Raw genomic sequence first — 6,049 nt, 5'->3', positions numbered from 1 at the left:
CAGAGTAACATCTGTGTGAACACACAGCATGCTGGGCAGGTGTTCTGAGACTCCAGTTTCCTGGGGTTACCTTTGCTCTCCAGGGCCAAGTAAAAGGCCAGTGTCCCTCTGCTCCCCACATTTCTAAATGCCTAAGTGGTCACAAGACAGTGCCTTACAAAGCCAGGGCTGTTTTAATGGTGCAACAGGGATGAGTCAGATTGAAGTGAGTGGTGGCAAGATTAGGTAGGGCGGATATGGAAATAGAGGAATTGCTAATGCTTTTGAAACCCTTACCGGCTAAGGAGAAGAGGAACACAAAGGGATGCTGAGTTAAGAGTGAAGTTGAAAGAGGTTTTTAAAGACTGAAATGAATAGCTTGTATTTAAAAGATTCTGGGAAGAATCCAGGAGACAGAAATTGAGTAAACAAGAAGGAGGGGTGGGCATCAGACTTCTCTCAGCGGTAGAGTAGGTGGGAGGCTTGGCTTTAGAGAGCAGTGGGACAGCTTCTCCATTGAGGAGGGAAGGGGTCAGGTGGGCAGAGGCAGGTGCATCCCAACTCAGCACAAGCCTCAAGCCTCAGAAGGAGTCTGCCACTCTGCAGTTTCCCAGCCTTTGGGGAGAGAAGGAGCTTCTTACCAGGTGACTCACTTTTCTGCTGCTAGCTATGGCCATGTTATTTATGAACACCACAGCCCCTTTTCTTCCTCCCGCCCTTCTTCTCTCTGTCCTTTCTTCCTTTATCTGTCTCTCCTTCCCCCGCTGTTTTTTCTTTTTCCCTTTCTCACTTTTCCTCCTTCTAGTACTCAGACTATCATTCCCCTTTCTTCCTTGTTTTCTATCAGACTTCATAAACCCCTACAGAGGGAGTAAGCAGGACTGTGGCATCTCAGCCCTTGCAATGCTAACAGTGCCAAGCAAGCCAACGTTTTTCCTCCAAAATTCTCATAAGGGTTTATGATCTAAGTGAGAATGAGGCATGCTTCTCCTAAAGGCAGAAATTTTCTCGTTAGTTCTATTTATATCAATAAACTCTACCTTTCCAGTTGTCTTTGTCGCTTTCTTGTTACTGGAACCAAATACTCAACACTCACAACTTTATTTTGGCTTTTGATTTCAGTCCATGGTTGGCTGGCTCCGAGACAGAAACAGCAGGGCTGAAGGGCATGGCAGGGGAAAATGTGATCAACCCATAGCAGGCAGGAAGCAGAGAGAGGGAAGGGTCAGGACAACAATGCACCCTTCCAGGACACACACCCAATGACATACTTCCTACCACGTCCCACTCACCTCTCAGCAACACATTTGGCTACTGGGTTCATCAATGGTTGAATCTGCTGATGGCTATAGATGCCCCATGATCTAAGCACTGTCCACACACAGGAGTATTTTGGGGGGTATTTTAAGTCTAAACCATAACACTGGGATACCCACTTTATACAGTTACTCTAAAAATGAGACAAAATAAATTGTGTGGCAATCCTCTTTCAGTTTTTAAACCACAAAATAAAGGTATTTTGTCACTTAATCCTTTTATAAAATACCCTAAGAAAACAAGAAAAAATGACAAAGAGAAGCTCACCACTAATAAATTTAGAGATAGCTGGGATCACTGAGTCATAATATGCAAAAGTATAAATTAGTTGGAAGACAGATGATATATAGTATCATGTTCACTTTCAGCAGCAGCACTCAGGTAAATGATGACTTATTTCATAAGCTATAGATCTATTTTCATGCATATCACTGAAACTGCAGGGCAGTTTTTCTGAAACAAGAAGGAATCCATCTAGATGAAAAGCCAAACTCCCATTTCTTTTTGTTGTTGTTGTTTTAATTTGTTTATTTTTATTTGTACATGTTTGGAGTACATAATGATTACATTCATCACAGGGGATTTGTACATATGCATAACACATCTTAGTTCCCTTTTAATGGTTCACTCCTCTTCTCCTCCCTTCAGCCCTTTCTTTTTTCCCCATTTACAAAAGCTCTATCTCCATTTTTCCTTCAATTATTCTTTTTTCTATAAATCCCTTTCCCTTCTTTTCCCATCCCCTATCACTTATTCCCTTTCTCATTTGAAAAAGTTCTTCCTATAGCAGTAAGAATCAACAGATGTATTATATCAAGATAAAAAAAAAACTTCTGTACAGAAAAAGAACCAATCAGTAATGTGGAGAGACAACCTAAAGAATGGGAAAAAAAAAATCTGCCAGCTACTCCTCAGACAGAAGATTAATATCTAGAATATACAAAGAACTAAAAAAATTAAACCACTTAAAATTAAAGATCCAGTCAAGAAATGGGCTAGAAATGAACACTGCACAGGGGGAAAAATACAAATGATCCACAAGTATATAAAAAGAATGTTCAAATGATCAACATGTGTATAAAAAATGTTCAACATCTCTAACCATTACAGAAACCCAAATTAAAACAATACTAAGATTCCATCTTACTCTAGAAAGAATGGCAATCATAAGGAAATCAAACAACAAATACTGGCATGGCTATTTCAAGAAAAGGAACTCTCCTGCATTGTTGGTGGGAATGCAAACTAGTACAACCATTAATGAAATCAGCACATAGATTTCTCAAAGATTGAGATTAGAAATTCCATATGGTCCAGATAGTCCCATGCTAGGTATCTTCCCAAAGACCTTAAGTCATCATGCTACAGTAATACTTGCATACCATTGTTTACAGCAGCAGAATTCCTAATAGCTAAATTCTGGAAGCAGCCTGTATACCCATCAACAGATGACTGGATAAACAAAATGTGGTATCTATATATAATGAAATAATACTCAGCTATAGAGAATGAAAATTTTGAAACATTGTAGGAAAATGGATACACCTGGAAAACATAATGTTGAGTGAAATAAAACAGATACACAAACTTAAATACTGTATGGTATCTCCCATTAGAGTGAGGCAAAGAACAAAGAAAATGATAAAAGATGGAGAGGAAGTGACAAGGGGACAGAACTCATTCAATAGGGAAGTGGTTAAAGGGAATAAGGAGAGGGGTGTACTGGGGGGGGAGGAATAAGAGGAATAAAGATGTGTCATGTACAGGATCCTAATAACTCCAATTAGTGTGAATATCATGTGCCATAACATGAGCTAAAGCAAATTATATCAACAAGTATGAAAAACATTATAGAGGAACCAGAGGAGGAGGGGAGAGGGGGAGGGAAGGAGAAGGAAATTTTAAAAAACTGTAATATGTACACATAATGACTCACCAAGATGATTGTAAACTATATGAATTGTAAATATGCTAATATAGCCAGAAAAAGTTCTCCCTACTTCTTAATATCTATTCCTCATTTTGCCCCTTATTTATACTTTGGGTTTCTCACACAAGAGAAAAAATGTGATATTTAAACTTGTGTGTCTGATTTATTTCCCTTAAGGTAGGGTCTTGAGTTTCATTCATTACCTAAAAATGTCTCATGTTTGTCTTTCTTTATGGTAGATTAGTATTCCATTTTATATTAATACCACATTTTCTTTATCAATTCATCTGTTAATTGGTTGTTTCTAAGATTTAGCTATTATAAATTGTGCTGCTATAAACAGGGTATAAATGTATCACCACGATATGATGTTTTTAACTCTTTTGGGAAGATACCTAGAAGGGGAATATCTAGGTTAAATGGAACCTATAGTTTTAGTTTTTAGTTTTTTGAGGAATCTCCATACTTCTTTCCATAGTGATTGTACTAATTTACCCTCCCACCAACAGTGGAGAAGGATTCCTTTTTACTTGTAGTCTCACCAGCATGATTATTGGTTGACTTCTTGATGATAGCCACTCTTTCTGGTGTGAGATGGAATCTCAGTGTTAGACATAGGAAGTCTCTTGTTTCTTCAGTGGTGGTAACCTTATAATGGCAATCACCCTTCAAGGTCTTCTAGAAATAAATCTTAGGGCCTAGTTTTAAAAAGCAGGGTCCCTATTTTCTTCAAATATACTGAACAAGCCTTCCGCCTGGTCCTACAGAGGAGCCCAGCCACATGGGTGCCAATACTGCAGTGTTCGTGCCTCCTCCCCCATCCCCCAAAAACAAGAGAAAGAAGGCCTCCCTGAGGCTCCTAAATGAAAGTTGAAACCCCTGGAAAAGTGAAGAAAATCTGTGATAAAGGCACACCATACCACCACAGTTGGTAAGTCAGAGGGCCCAGCACTTCACATCAGAAACTGGTTTAACTTCAGAGGAAAGACAACTGGAACCTGCAGTAGAACCTTGCAAGAGTTCAACCCACCAGGAGGACAGAGATCTTAACTTGGGCCTTGCAGCCAAAAATCAGCCTAAACTTCAGGGGTCAGTTGCTGGCTTGCTGAGACTAATTAGCTTAGACCTGCACACTCCTGCACACACTGTCATTTGTGTCAACAGAGGCACACCATGAAGGAGGCCCTCTATTTCTATTTGTATTTTTTATTTTCAAAGTAATATTTTTCACTTATCTTTAATCATTTAAAAATATTTTTATCTGTATTTCTCTTAGCTCAATTTTTTCCTTTTTAAACTTCTTTTTCTTCTTTTCTCTCTCCCCCCCCACTCCCTCTCTCCCACCTTGATCTCCATTACTCTCCCTTTTTGTTTCTCTTCCTATCCTAACATGAATTTATTTTCTTTCTTTTCCCTTCCTTCTCTTTTTCCTTCTTTCAATTGCCATTAGTTTTTAAAGAAAGTGATTATAGTCTCTAGCCTCTCTGCTGCAGTTAGTTTGCTCTGCTCTTGGGAATATTTTGTTCTGTCTTCTCTTTTCTTCAACAACTCCCTAGAGTTTGTGTGATCTTCCTGTGTCCTCTGACCTCACTTCTATCCTATATCTATCCTATCTATCCCTCCTTCCCGAACTCCTTCTAAATCCCCAACCTGAAGAGTAAAGTTAGTTTTTGAAGAGATTATTCACTGTAAACATATTTTGGGCTGATTCTCAATTTTGATTTCATTCAAATGGTTAAAGGTGATAGATTAATTACTACTACAAATTGTCATCTTCTGAGTTGTGCTTGATGCTACTGTGTTGCTGATTGTATCACTTGGACCAAGGTATTATGATTGATCTGATCAGCTGTCCTTCCTGCTATAATGAAAATGAGTTTGCCAGAGACATTAGAGACTCAAAACCTAAAGACCAGCTATATCTGGAAGATTAAAGTGTTAAACCAGGAACTAAACCAAGGACAGTACTAATGACAAAAATAGAAATAAGAAGACATTTAAACAAGACACAAACAGACTTCCACACCACCAAAGGTAAACTATGGGGGAAATGAGGTGGAAAGTCTGACAGTCAATCCTTTGGTCACTCTGAACCAATAGCACAGGAAAAAAAAAACAGATAAATGAGGCTCTAGAAAAATTCAAAACAGAAATAATTACCCAGATAACCACAGAGATGGTGAGAAGAATGAAAGATATGATTAGAGACTCTAGAAAAGAAACAGATTAAAAAATAGATGAGCTCAGGACCATGATGGAAACCATGAATGCCCAGCATAGGAAAGAAATGGAAACCTTGAATGCCCAACATAGGAAAGAAATAGAAACTATGAAGCACATTCAAACAGATATACAGGAGATTAAAAACTCTATAGAAAGAATTTGCAGCAGGATGAATGAATGTGAAGACAGAATTTCAGATATAGATTACAGGATTACAGTCAGTGACCATGAAAAGAAAGATCTCTTAAAAACAGTAAGGGACCATGAGAAATCAATCCAACAACTCTTAGATGATGCAAAGAAGAATAATATAAGACTGATAGGAATCCATGAAGTACCAGAAGAAAGTACAAATGACATTAAAAAAAAAAAAACTACACAGAATTAATGACAGAAAACTTCCCAAACAGAGGGGAAGTATTTCATGTGCAGGTAATTGAGGCATACAGGACTCTAGCCATGATTTTTTTTTAAAAAATCTACACCTAGACATATAATAATCAACATCCTGGAAACCTAACAGAAGAACAAAATACTGCAAGAAGTTAGAGAAAAGAAACCAATCACATACAACGGAAATCCCATCAGAACCTCAGCAGA

Source organism: Fukomys damarensis, unplaced genomic scaffold (assembly GCF_012274545.1).
Source record: "Fukomys damarensis isolate Sample0158 unplaced genomic scaffold, DMR_v1.0_HiC HiC_scaffold_15, whole genome shotgun sequence".
In the NCBI taxonomy this organism is placed as follows: domain Eukaryota; kingdom Metazoa; phylum Chordata; class Mammalia; order Rodentia; family Bathyergidae; genus Fukomys; species Fukomys damarensis.
This window is presented reverse-complemented; position numbering follows the sequence as displayed.